We start from the raw sequence: 13,640 nt of genomic DNA, 5'->3' as shown, positions 1-13,640 counted from the left end.
GCTGCTCAAAAGTATTTTTCAAATTAATTAACCAAATACAAACTGAAAAAATACACTTAATTTTTGTAGTTTGGCCAAACATGCTATATATGTAAGATTGTTTTACAATGAAATACGATATTGTCGAAAAAATAGACCCGGGGACGGAAAACGAGCCTCTTGAGTATGGCGACTTTGATTAAAGAAACTTTAGCTGCTACCCTAACCATGTTATGTAAAACCAAATACAAAGACACTTTCTTTGGGGTATTACTATGGAAAAGAAAAAAAGTAAAAGAAATGTCACTTTGTTAGTTGGCAAAAGGTGATTAAGAGTAAGAAGGAAGGGGGTTCAGGCCTTTACAATGCTAGCGCTTCGTTGTAACTCAGTAGAGAAATGAAGGCCCGGAGTTTCTTCAATTGAAACAAAAATTGAGACGAAAGGGTTCTTATTGACAGTACAAAACACAAAAACAGAGAAATGAAGATGAAGAAGGAAACCCTAAAATTGTCAAAATCAACAGCAGCTTCTTCCGGAGCAGAGATGATAAATTGATAATGTTGTCGAAGGATGTGATGATGGACATCTTCTCAAGGCTACGGGCAAAGACATTGTGCATGTTAAGGTGCGTTTGCAAAGAATGGAGAAGCTTAATCTCTGACCCATTTTTCAAATTCCTTCACAGAGCATGCTCATCTCTTAAACCCAGTTTGGTTTTGCTCGAACAAAAATGCTGCAGTACCTCTACTGGCAGAGTAAGTATGTCAACAATAACAACAACTCAGTATAATCTCACTAGGAGGTATGAAAAAGTTAGTGTGTAAGCAGAACTTACGTCTGCCCTGAGTTAGAGAGGCTGTGTCCGATAGAGCCTCGGCTGTCTCATAAACTCTTTATTGGAATTGGAGGGCTCTCATTACTAGAGCAACCCACTTCTTATGTGATAGTTGATTTTGATGGGAATCATAATTTTGACTTTACATTCAATTTGGATAGTTATGTCTATTTCATACCTTCTAAATGGGAGTTGATTTACTTTTTTGGTTCCAAAGGCAAAGGGTTTTATGTATGTAACCCAAGTACTCAAGAATTGGTTAAATTACCCAATACTCCTACTAGTTCTGCTACTTTGGACGGTACTGCGTTTGGATATATAAAGGAGAGAAATGAGTATGTTTTGGTTAATAATTTCATTGTGTGTGAAGTCATGAGGTTGACTGATGATTGTTGTTTGAAAAATCATTCTTGGATGGTTTTTGATGAAAAATGCCCGTATATGCTAACTGCTAAGCTGGTGTGGCGTTGTGGTTGAAAATAATTTTCATTGGATACAGGGACAAGTATGATAGCATTGAAAAAATAATTTCATTTGATTTGGAAAAAGAGGACTTTGGTAGTTTGGTACAGTGGTGCTACCAAAGGGTACTTTTGATGATGACGGAATTTGGTCTTTGTCGGACTTGAAGGGGATGTTGTGGTTGTTTGGTTCACCTGAAGATATATCTACCATGGATATTTGGGTGTTGAAGGATTCAAAGAGTTATACGTGGGTTAAAGAGTACACTATTGACCTAGCTTGACTTGGGGTTTATCAATATTCTGGATCATAAGGAAGGGAAAATTCTAATGGATGTTGATTATGAGAGTCTTGAGTGGTATGATATGGACAACAAGAGCTTCACGAGAATAGACAAGGTAAGGTCAGTAAAATGGAGCTGGTCTGTACTTTACACTGATGTCTTCACCTGCTATTTATGGTTGTCTCGTCAGCCATACTGTTTCACCTTGTGCTTAGAGTAAAATAGTTAAATTTTTTTATTAACCAAATTAACAATGGTCTGTCATTTTACGGAGTTATCTTGTGGTCTTTGGGATGTATCTCAACTACTTTGGTTGAACTATTACATTTACAATGATGTAGAAGACATTCATGTTAGGATTAATTTATGATTATTGTTCTTATCGTGTTATGTCATGCCATTTGATGAGGGAATTCTAGTTAAACATGGACGGGATTAATTTACCCTCTTGCTTTATGTCATGAATTTTCTCATTGTTCTCCCCCGACTTAGCTCTTTTCTTTTTAAAGTAATAATGCTTATTAGCCTTAGATATTATATGAAGGTGAGCTTTGGAGCATGTGTAAAATTGTCTTGGTGTGATCAATAGGTCATAGGTTTAGTCGTGAAATTAGTCGTTGATACTTGTGTTAGGATAGATCCTTCTCTCACGCAGGATATTCGTGCACTGACTACCCTTTTTTAGGCTTTGATATCAAGCATTATGTTCTATTCTCAAGTAGTTCGGATGTCATAGAAATTGACACCTCAATGTTAACTAACATCATTGATCATTCCAGTATGAATATTGAATGCATCAATAAATGGACGAAGTGCTTATATAGTGGGTGAATAAATATTGAAGTTATTTCCATAATAAAATCTACTAAGATGAAAATAAGCTGCCGCTAATGAATGTACTCTCTCATTTTGATTGATTGATCGATCTTATATTTTTTCTTTGGTTGTTGACGTTGAGTATTGGTTCTAAAGTTGAGCAACATTAAGCAAGAAGAGTTTACTACTTTTATGGGAGGAGCTGATGAGACAGTGGGCAACTGAAAAATTCGAGAGGAGGAGTGAACAGGGAAAGAAGGCCCGAGCATTTGAGAGAATGAACAGGGAAAGAAGGCCCGAGCATTTGAGAAGGGTGGCCCCTTGCACTCTGTGGGTGCAAGGAGCATGGGGATTGCGAGGAGACTACTGGTAATTACTTAAAATATTTAAATTTATTTTTATCGAACTATATTTATATATTTTAATTTAGTTGACATGTTTTATTATATTTGTAGGGAAAAAAATATGAGAGGGAGATGACTCGTGATGAGTTCTTCATGGAGACTCACACCCGGAAGAAGAAGGTATCGACAGATCCAACTAGATGGGTCGAGGACCGGATGAAGACTACATATGTAAGTTTCATAACTACTATAACTTGAAATTAATTTTTATAATATTATATAGTTAATAATTTTCTATCTTCTAAATAAATGGTCGCTAGAAGACTAATGTGGATGAGTACACTCAGAGCTTGCCACCGAACGAGCAACGAGAGCGACCACCCCTTTCAGACAAAGAAGCGCAGAAGATATGGTTGGATGTTATCGGTGGTCCTAAAACGGGGATAGCATACGACCTTCCAGAGAGATAATTTCGGCGCTATAGGGCTGGATTGCAAGGTATAGGGACTTCCACCCAGGGCGAGGCAATTGATAGGTCGACTCTCTCGACTATGGAGAAGAAGATTACAAAGCTAACATCAAAGCTTAAAGAGACAAAGACTAGAGAATAAAAGAGAGATAAACAATTTGATACCTTCGAGTTCAGCTAGAAAAGAGGGACCAACAATTTAATGTCCTCTAAGGTCAGCTGGCCAATTTTCTTGCTAGTGGTGCTTTCCCGATTCCCCGGTTTCGTGGTGCTTTCCCGATTCCCCGGTTTCGTGATCCTTCCCCATATGCTAATCCTTCTCGTCGTAATCCTTCGAACCATGCCGACGATGAGACTTTTAGTAGTGGAGACGGAGTTGATGTAGTTCAAAACACTCATTGAATGATGTTTGAACTTTTAACTTGTGAAACATTTTGTTGTTGGGTATGATGTTTTGTTAATATAGTTTAGTGGATATGGAGATGATGTTTTGTTAATATAGTTTTAATAGTTGTTATTGTTGTTATTGGTTGAATGACAGCAATGTAATGCTGCCATTATAGGTGATTGGTTGTTGGCGGGTGGTGCGACTATAAAACAGTTGTATTATGCCAAAAACTTACTCAGAAAACCGATTGCCTACCGTTCGAAGTCGGTTGGAAATGTTTATTTGATTTTCCAGAAATTTAAATTTACCGATCGACTTCGGTTGTGATTTTTTATTTTAAATATTAAATATTTTAATAATATCGACCGACTCAGAAAACCGATCGCCTACCGTTCTAAGTCGGTTGGAAATGTTCATTTGATTTCCTGAAAATTTAAATTTACCGATCGACTTCGGTCGAGCTTTTTTATTTTAAATATTAAATATTTTAATAATACCGACCGACTTCGGTCAGAATTGAACAATTCCAAAAAAATGGATAATTAAAATTACGATCGAAGTCGGTCACTAATTTAAAAATAATTAAAAATTATTTTCAAGAATACCGACCGAATTCGGTCGGTAAATTTATTGTGTCAGATAACTTGGTCAAAGTGTGTTGGCAATTACCGACCGACTTCGGTCGGAAATATCGACCGTTTGCGGTCACTCCCCATTAGCGATCATTGTTTTTTCGACTAATTGAAAATGATTGAAAATCAATCGGTTTTTGTTCGATTTAGGTCGGTTTTTCTGGACGTTTTTTGACTGTTTTCTAGTAGTGATATGAACAAAAGTGGATACAAGTCAGAATGGGAAGTGTAATGTGACTAATTAATTGCTGGGAAATCTCTTTTATCACCCTACTACAAAATTAAGGGAATCTTTGGCCGGAGTAGTGAGATCGAGCTGGATAGTTGAATTTAATCAAAGTTATGTTATTTCTGCAAATTGTTACGAACATGTACCAGAACCAATATATTGTAAATTTTGACTCAAGAGATAAAAATAAGTGAAAAATTATTGAGTACTATATTATGTATAGCGCATCTAAAACATGCACTATACCTTAACGACCAGTTACCTCGTTAAGATATAACACATGTAATATATGTGTTATACTTAGTATTTGCAGCCATAATAATTGATTGCATAACACATCAATTATATGCACTATGTATCTCCTCTCACTCCTCTGGTATGTTCTTTATTTCAAGAAAATCACATAAAACATGGTTTATAAGTTATCTTTTCAGTATAATTAACAATTTAACTTGAAAATTAACCCATGTAACTCTGTGAATTTTTATATATTTATGTATTTATGAATTTTTGACTTATTTTACTCTCTGGCAGAATCTGTATCAGGAATTAGTTTTCAATGCCATAGTCTACTTTATCTTCTAGGGAACATACTTATCGATAGTATAAAAAGTTAGGCTAATACTCTGTTTTTAGAACGTGAACGTCATCATTTGTTCTTTGAGAAAGTCATCATTTTTAATTGCCCAACACAAAAAGGTTTCCAAGTCACGCAATTCGACTATTAATGCATTAGAGAACAAACACAAAATGATAGTTCCAGTGTTCAACCAAAAACAACCCTTAAGTTTAGCCTCGATATGATTGGGGTATATATAGTGCATATAATTGATGTGTTATGCAATCAATCATTAGCTGCAAATACTGAGTATAGCTCATATATTACATACGTTATATTTTAACGGGGTAATTGACAATTAATGTATATCGCATGTTTTAGATGCGTTATACATAATATAATTTTCAGCACTCTTTTTTACCTATTTTTATTTTTTAAGTCAAAATTTATAATATTTTGGTTCCGGTCTCTTGCGAATATGTTGAAAAAGGGCACCCCTCTTCCTATTCTAATGTTTATGGCTCGGTGATGATATACGTGTTCTTTATTGTGACTAATATTGTTTGTGAACTAACTCATTTTTCATTAGAATTAATCACATTTGTAATTTATGTGGGACCAATTAAAACAAAATAACTAAAAGAAAAAGAATAAAGAAAAGATAATGTCAAGTGGTGCAATTGATTTTCACAAACACAGGCTTGGCAACCAACTTGATAACAAGATCTGCAACTTGTAAATGCAAATTGCAAAGAGATAACAATCTGATTGGTTGCAAGGGACAACGTCTTCTACTATAAATAGGAGCATCCGTTCTTCATTTCAAACACACCAATATCGAGAGAAGCCAAAGAAAGTTAGAGAGAATAATCCACGGATTATAATATATGAGATAAATATTGAGTGTGAGTAATATTGTAGTGAGATCTTTAAAATAAAGAGAATTTATTTCTTTCGAAGTTGTAGTAGTCTCTTGACACTATTAAATTATAATATTATAGTGGTATTATATTGTTCCGCTTGGTTATTGTATTTTACCCTGTTAAAAGATTTGGTGTCGTTGTTACTCTCTTGTATTATTATTATTTACCGTAGATATTATTCTTGGGCGAAATATTATTTTTTCCAACAACGTGGTGTAAGAGCCATGACAAATAATAGTTCGCTGTCATTTCAGTGTCCTCGTCTCACAAAAGATAATTATAAGAAATGGTGTCTACGTATGAAAGCCATTCTTGGCTCCCAGGATGTGTGGAAAATCGTAGACAGAGGGTATGCAAAACCCGATAATGAGAAAGCTCTGATTCAAAATGAAAAGGATATCTTGGCAAATACAAGAAAGAAGGATTGACAAGCTCTCATTCTCATCCACCAATGTTTGGATGATGCCATGTTTCAGAAGGTGGCAGATGCTACCACCTTAAAGGAAGCTTGGGAGATTTTATAAAATTCTCTCCAAGGAATTGACAAAGTAAGGAAGGTAAAATTTCAAACTCTAAGGGCTGATTTTGAAGTTTTAAAATGAAGGAATCCGAATGCATTTCAGATTATTGGTCAAAAATGAAGGCTATTGTGAATCAATTAAGAAGATACTGGGAGGACATAAAAGATGACCGTGTGGTAGAAAAGATCATTCACACTTTAACACCTAAATTTTACTTTGTGGTGTGTCATATTGAGGAGTCTAAAGATTTAGACTCTATAATGGTAGAGTAATTAGAGGGTTCTTTATAGGCCCATGAAGAAAAGATCAAGAGGAGACAAGAAGTGCCACTGGAGCAACTTCTTAAAACTCAGGCATCCTTTAAGGATTATAGAAGTGAAAAAAGCTATCGAGGGAATGGACGAGTAAGAGGCCGTTGACGTAATGGAAGAAGTAGAAGTAATGATAACAACTTCAATAATGAAGTTAAAATCCATCAAACATTTAGAGGTCGTGGTCGTGGACAAAGAGGAGGAAGATGACGTGGCTGCTATCATGAAAATAATGGACAAAGGTATGACAAATTAAAAATTAAGTGTTATAATTGTCATAAGTTTGGTCATTTTTCTTGCGAATGTCGTAGAAACGTTGAAGAGAAAGCTAACCTTGTTGACGACAAGAAAGAAGAAGATGTGTCAACATTGTTGCTGGAACTAAGAGAAGAAGATATGGATGATTGTAGCTCGTGGTATTTGGACAATGGACTAAGCAATCATACGTGTGGATGCAAAGAGAAGTTTGTAGAGATCAATAAAATGGTGAGAGGTAATATGTCCTTTGGAGATACTTCAAAGATTCAAATAGAAGGGATATGTACGATTCTAATATCCTATAAAAATGGTGGCCACACGTTAATTCAAGATGTTTATTATGTGCCAAAACTAAAAAGTAATATTTTGAGTTTGGGACAACTTCTTGAAAAGGGATATGACATCCACATGAAAAATATGCACCTTTGGCTTATACATTCAAGTTGAATTCTAATTGCTAAAGTGCATATGGAAAAGAATAGGTTATTTTCTCTGAATCTTAAGACAATTAATGCAAAATATTTGAAGGCTAATGTGCAAGATGAATGTGAGAAAAGAACTTGGTGCATGTGAAACCATCAATCAACAATCCAAATCAATTGTGTGAAGCTTGTATTCTTGGAAAACATGCAAGGAGGAGTTTTCCAAAGGAGGCCATGTCAAGATCAACCAAGCCGCTCCAGCTTGTTCACATTGATGTGTGTGGACCAATCAATCCACATTCCTTTGGTAAAAGTAAATACTTTATGCTCTTCATTGATGACTTTAGCAGAAACACTTGAGTTTATTTCTTGAACCAAAAATCTAAAGCTTTTGTTGTTTTTAAAAATTTTAAAGTACTTGTGGAAAAAGAAAGTGGCTATGAAACAAAAGGTTTAAGGTCCGATAGAAGAGGCAAATTCAGTTCAAAAGATTTTAATAATTTTTGTCAGTCTCATGGAATTTTTCTCCCTCTAACGATACCTTATTCACCCCAACAAAATAGAGTTGCAGAGAGAAAGAATCGAACGATTTTTAATGTGGATAGATGTATGTTAAAAGCTAAAAATATGCTCAAAGAACAGGTCTCCAACAAGGAATGTTAGAGATCAAACTCCTCAAGAAGCATGGAGTGGAAGAAAACCAAGTGTCAAGCATTTGAGAATCTTTGGGAGAATAGCCTATTATCATGTGCCACAACAAGGGAGAGCGAAGCTTGATGATCGAAGTATCAAGTAGGTGTTTGTTGGCTATGATACGAGTTCAAAAGGCTAGGAGTTATACAACCCAAGCATCAGCAAGGTGGTGGTAAGTTGTGATGTTGAATTTGATGAAGAATTGGTATGGAATTGGGAAGCTCAGGAAGAAACTTCATATGATTTTCTTCCATACTATGGTGATGAATAAGAACCAGAGACCATGGAATCTGTGCAGGATACAACTCCACTTCCTTTTCCAACCAATGTTGCATCTCCTTCTTCTCAAGAAAGTTCAAACGAACAACCACAAAGGACGAGGGGAATTCAAAAGCTCTATGAGGGCGCAAAAGAAGTTACTAATTTTGATTTTTTATATTGTCTTTTTGATGATAGTGAACCAATTAACTTTGTTGAAACTATTACATACAAAAGGTAGAGACAAGCCATGGAAGAGCGAATCGAATCAATAGAAAAGAACAACACTTGGGAGTTAACGACTCTTTCTTAGGTTCATCGAGCAATTGGAGTGAAATGGGTATACAAAATAAAGAAGAATGCTGATGGTGATGTGGAGAGATACAGGGCATGACTTGTGGCTAAAGGCTACAAGCAAAGGCAAGGCATTGACTATGAAGAAGTCTATGCACTTGTTGCCCGCATGGAGACGATTCGTTTGTTGATCTCTTTGGCGGCACAAATAAAGTGAAAGATCCATCAACTAGACATAAAGTAAGCCTTCTTAAGTGGCTATCTTGAATAAGAAGTCTATGTTGAACAACCTTTGGGATTTGTGGTAAAGAACTATGAAGATAAAGTGTTGAGGTTGAAGAAAGCTTTATGTAATGACCCGACCGGTCGTCTTGAATATTACGGCCTCGTTCCCCCATTTACTGCTCTATTTTTGCTTTATAGATGTATTATGACCTATCAAATTAGTTAGTTAGGGTTCGGAGAGATTTCGGAATGAGTCGAGACATTTAGTCTCATAATGGAAAGTTAAGTTGAAAAAGTCGACTGAATGTTGATTTATGTGTAAACGACCTTGGATTTGAATTCTGATGATTCTAGTAGCTCCGTATGGTGATTTCGGACTTAGAAGAGTGTCCGGAAAATTATTTGGAGGTACGTAGTGAAATTAGGCTTGAAATGGCTAAAGTCGAATTTTTGAGAAATTTGACCGGGCGGTTGACTTTTTGATATCGGGGTCGAAATTCAATTCTAAAAATTGAAATATCTTCGTTATGTCATTTATAAATTGTGTGCAAAATTTGAAGTCATTCCGGATTGATTTGATGTGTTTCGGCACAAGATATGAAATTTAAAAATTCGAATTTCATAGATTTTGATTTGAGGTACGATTCATCGTTTTGATGTTGTTAGGTGTGATTTGAGGCCTCGAGTAGGTTCATATTATGTTATGGGACTTGTTGGTATTTTCGGACGGGGTCCCAAGGTTCTCGGGCATGTTTCAGATTGATTTCAGATCATTTTTTCTTTATGTCGTTATTGATGGTTGCTGCTGGTTCTAGTGTGACCGCACCTGCGGCTGGTTTGCGCAGGTGCGATGGTAGCAAAAGCGACAATGCAGTAGAAGAAGTGAGGAAGTGCTGGATGGGGAGGCATCGTAGAAGCGGAAATTTGGGGTGCATATGCGCGTCCGCAGAAGCGCAAGACTAGCCGTAAAAGCGGCGTGTGGCGCAGAAGCGGGAGCTGGTTGGAGCACCTACGCTTGCGCAGAGGCGAAAAATGTCCGCAGGTTCGGAAGGGCCAGTCTCCATGGGCTGCGCAGGGGCGAGAGTTTCCCGCAAAAGTGAAGGTCGTAGATGCGACCTCTTGTCTGCAGTAGCAGAATGACTGGACAGAAGATAAAATCGTGGGTTTTGGTTTCTTTCTTTATTTTCGGATTTTGGAGCTCGGTTTGGGCAATGTTGGAGAGGAAATTTTCCACACAACTTGGGGTAAGTGTTATTGACTCCCTTGTGATTATATTTCAAGAATTAATCTTCGTCTTTTAGTGTAAGATTATCGAATCTTCAAGAGAAATCGAAGAAAATTTCTATAATTTCATAAAATAAATTTTCGAATTTTGAATACCGATTCGGAGTCGGATTTGAGTGAAATTAGCATGGTTGAACTCGTAATTGAATGGTTTTCATATTTTGTGAGTTTCGCCGAGTTTCAAAATGTTGGCCCCACGGGGGATATTTGAGTTAAATTTCGAATTTTGTTGGAAAATTAGTATTTTAATATGGAATTAATTCAAATGATTTGTATTGAGTGAATCAAACTATTGTGACTATTTTTGAATTATTTGGCATGGAATTGAGGAGATATAAAGGTGTTCAAAAGTTGATAAGCGCAAAATATAATTTTTGGAGTATTGTTTAGCTTGCTTGACATTGGATTCGTCTTGTTTGAGGTAAGTAACATTTCTAAACTTTGTTCTGAGGGTATGAATCCCCGAATTTGGTGTTATATAAATTGTTTGGAGGTGATGAAAACGATATGTGACGAGCGTGTGGATGTGCACCATATACATTGTTACTTGAATAAATCCTGTGAAGTTGAAATATTTTAAAAATTATGTTATTATCTGAACATGTTCCACATGTTAGAGAAATTGTGCTGAGGCTCTTATTAAAGATCATGTTTAGGCTACGTGCCGATATTTTGGGACCCATGGGGGTCGTGTTGTTGTTGAAATAATTGTTTTAAAAATGTACATTTCATACTCAGTCATATTCGTCTATTGAGAGGATATTTATTGGATCGAGTTGCGCGCCGTAGCATGCCATATTGGCTTTATATATATATATATACACTATTATTATATGAAACGGGGCTGCCCTCTTGCAACAGGCCTTATAGGCTTTATCATTATACGGATCGGGGCTGCCCGCCTGTAGCAGGCCATATCAACTTTATAACTATATGGATCGGGACTGCCTGCCTGCAATAGGCGATATCGACTTTATATTACGCTTGGGCTGAAGGAGCTCCTCCAGAGTTTGTACACACCCCAATGAGCGTAGATGATTATATATATATTCGGGATGCACTTCCCAAGGCATGGACTTGCCTTACTTATTTATATTGTGATGAATTTACATGGACATGGATTTTGTCCGTATTATTTACATTTGGGGATAATTTTTTCAGGGCTGGATTGGCCTTATACGGTACTGAGTGACTGACTATTAATCGATGTGTATATACAGGATGGAATATCCCTGGGCCGAATTGGCCATAAACAATACCGAGTGACCGAATGATTTGTGACCAATATTACATGAGGTCTTTCCATTGAGATGTCATATTCCTCATATCATACAGTATTGATCTATTTCACTTGTATTGAGTTTAACTGTTGAACTTGAAAGCATGCCTACATTTTTGTACCATTAGTTATAATGGACTGTACTTGCGGAGCTCGTCACTACTTTCAGCCTAGATGTTAGTCTTGTTACTTATTGGGTTGGTTGTACTCATACTACACTCTGCACCTCGTGTGCATATCCAGGTGCTCCCGGATACGTCGGCTGCTAAATTTCGGAGTTACTTTTGTTGGGGACCATCAATGTAGCTGCTTGACGTCCGCTGACTTGATTCCCTTCCTGTTTAATTATTGTAATGTTCTATATTTTCAGACAATGATTTTATCAGTGAGATCTTGTATTCATTTAGATGCTCATGTACTCAGTGACACCGGGTTTTGGGAATGTATTTTTATGTCAGTAATTGTGAATTGTTTTATGAAAATCAATATTATGTTTTCAGACGTCATGGAAATTGCGGTTGATTGAGGTTCTCTACTTGACTAGTATTGAGATAGGCGCTATTATGACAAGTGAGATTTTGGGTCGTGACACTTTATATGGATTGAAGCAAGCTCCACAACATGGAATAGTTGCATCGACAAGTATTTTCAATAGAATGGGTTTACTCGTTGTCTCCATTAATATGCTCTTTAACTTAAAGTTCATACTAATGGAAATATCTTAATGGGCTGTCTTTATGTTGATGATCTTACTTTTACGGGTAATAACTCAAGCTTGTTTGAAGCTTTCAAATATATGTCCCGTAAGTTCGAGATGACGGATGTAGGGCTCATGTCCTACTACTTGGGCCTAGAAGTGAAGCAGATGGAGGATGAAATGTTTATCTCTCTAGAAAGCTATACAAAAGAGATATTGAAGAAGTTCAATATGATCGATTGCAATCCGATGAACACACCGATGGAGAGTACGACAAAATTGTCCAAGTTTGATGAAGGAAAAATAGTGGATCCCACATTTTTTAAAAGTCTTGTGGGAAATTTGAGGTACTTGATTTGTACCAGGACAAACATATTCCTTACAGTTGGAGTAGTAAGCCACTTTATGGAAACTCCTACCTCCACTCATTTGAAAGTCACTAGAAGAATTCTTCGCTATCTAAATAAGGTACAATTGACTTTGGGATATTTTACTCTTCTACTAGTGATTTCAACTTTATGGGATTTTGTGATAGTGATTATGCGGGAGATATTGATGATAGAAAAAGCACAATCGGTTTTGTGTTTTTCTTGGGTGATTCTGTTATTTCTTGGAGTTCAAAGAAACAGTCCATAGTTACTCTCTCGACTTGTGAAGCTGAATATATAGCAACAACATCATGTATATATCATGCTATTTGGTTGAGAAGATTGTTGAAGGTGCTCAATTTGCCACAAATTGAAGCTACATAGATTTGTATTGATAACAAATCCACACAGGCACTCGCGAAGAATCCAATATATCATGATCAAAGTGGGCATAGAGATACAATGTATCACTTCATCAGAGAATACCTTGCTAAGAAGGAAGTCGAACTCAAATATGTGAATTCTCATGATCAAACTGCGGATATCTTTTCAAAGCCTCTCAAGTTTGAAGATTTTCAGAGATTGAGATCAAGACCTGTAATGAAGAAGAAAAATCAAAATTAAGGGAGAGATTTGTGGGACTAATTAAAATAAAAAGAACTAAAAGAAAAATAATATAGAAACGATAATGTCAAGTGGTGCAATTGGTTTACACAAACACAGACTTGGCAACCAACTTGGTAACAAGATCTGAAACTTATAAATGCAAATTGCAAAGAGAAAACAATTTGATTGGTTGCAAGGGACAACAACTTCTACTATAAATAGGAGCATCCGTTCTTCATTTCACACACCAAAATTGAGAGAATCCAGAGAGAGTTAGAGAGAGAAATCTACGGATTGTAGTCTGTGAGATATTGTAGTGAGGTCTTTAAAATAAAGAGCATTTATTTCTTTTGAAATTGTAGTAGTATTTTGACACTATCAAATTTTAATGGTATTATATTGCTCAGCTCGGGTATTGTATTTTACCTCGTTAAAAGATTTGGTATCGTTGTTACTTTTTTGTGCTATTGTTATTTACCGTGGATATTATTCTTGAGGATACTA

General features: G+C 36.2%; 1 long non-coding RNA gene across 1 annotated transcript; it reads left to right on the top strand.

Annotated features, from left to right (window-relative positions):
- Nucleotides 1–207: 207 nt before the first annotated feature.
- Nucleotides 208–3,708, top strand: LOC107786224 (uncharacterized). The gene is made up of 4 exons (XR_012694819.1): nt 208–1,675; nt 2,533–2,745; nt 2,832–2,951; nt 3,041–3,708. It is a non-coding gene; the product is annotated as an uncharacterized LOC107786224 (long non-coding RNA).
- The last annotated feature ends 9,932 nt before the right edge of the window (nt 3,709–13,640 follow it).

Source organism: Nicotiana tabacum, chromosome 9, assembly GCF_000715075.1.
Source record: "Nicotiana tabacum cultivar K326 chromosome 9, ASM71507v2, whole genome shotgun sequence".
In the NCBI taxonomy this organism is placed as follows: Eukaryota; Viridiplantae; Streptophyta; class Magnoliopsida; order Solanales; family Solanaceae; genus Nicotiana; species Nicotiana tabacum.
The sequence above is the reverse complement of the archived record's forward strand: the minus strand, read 5'-3'. Positions and strand labels throughout refer to the sequence as shown.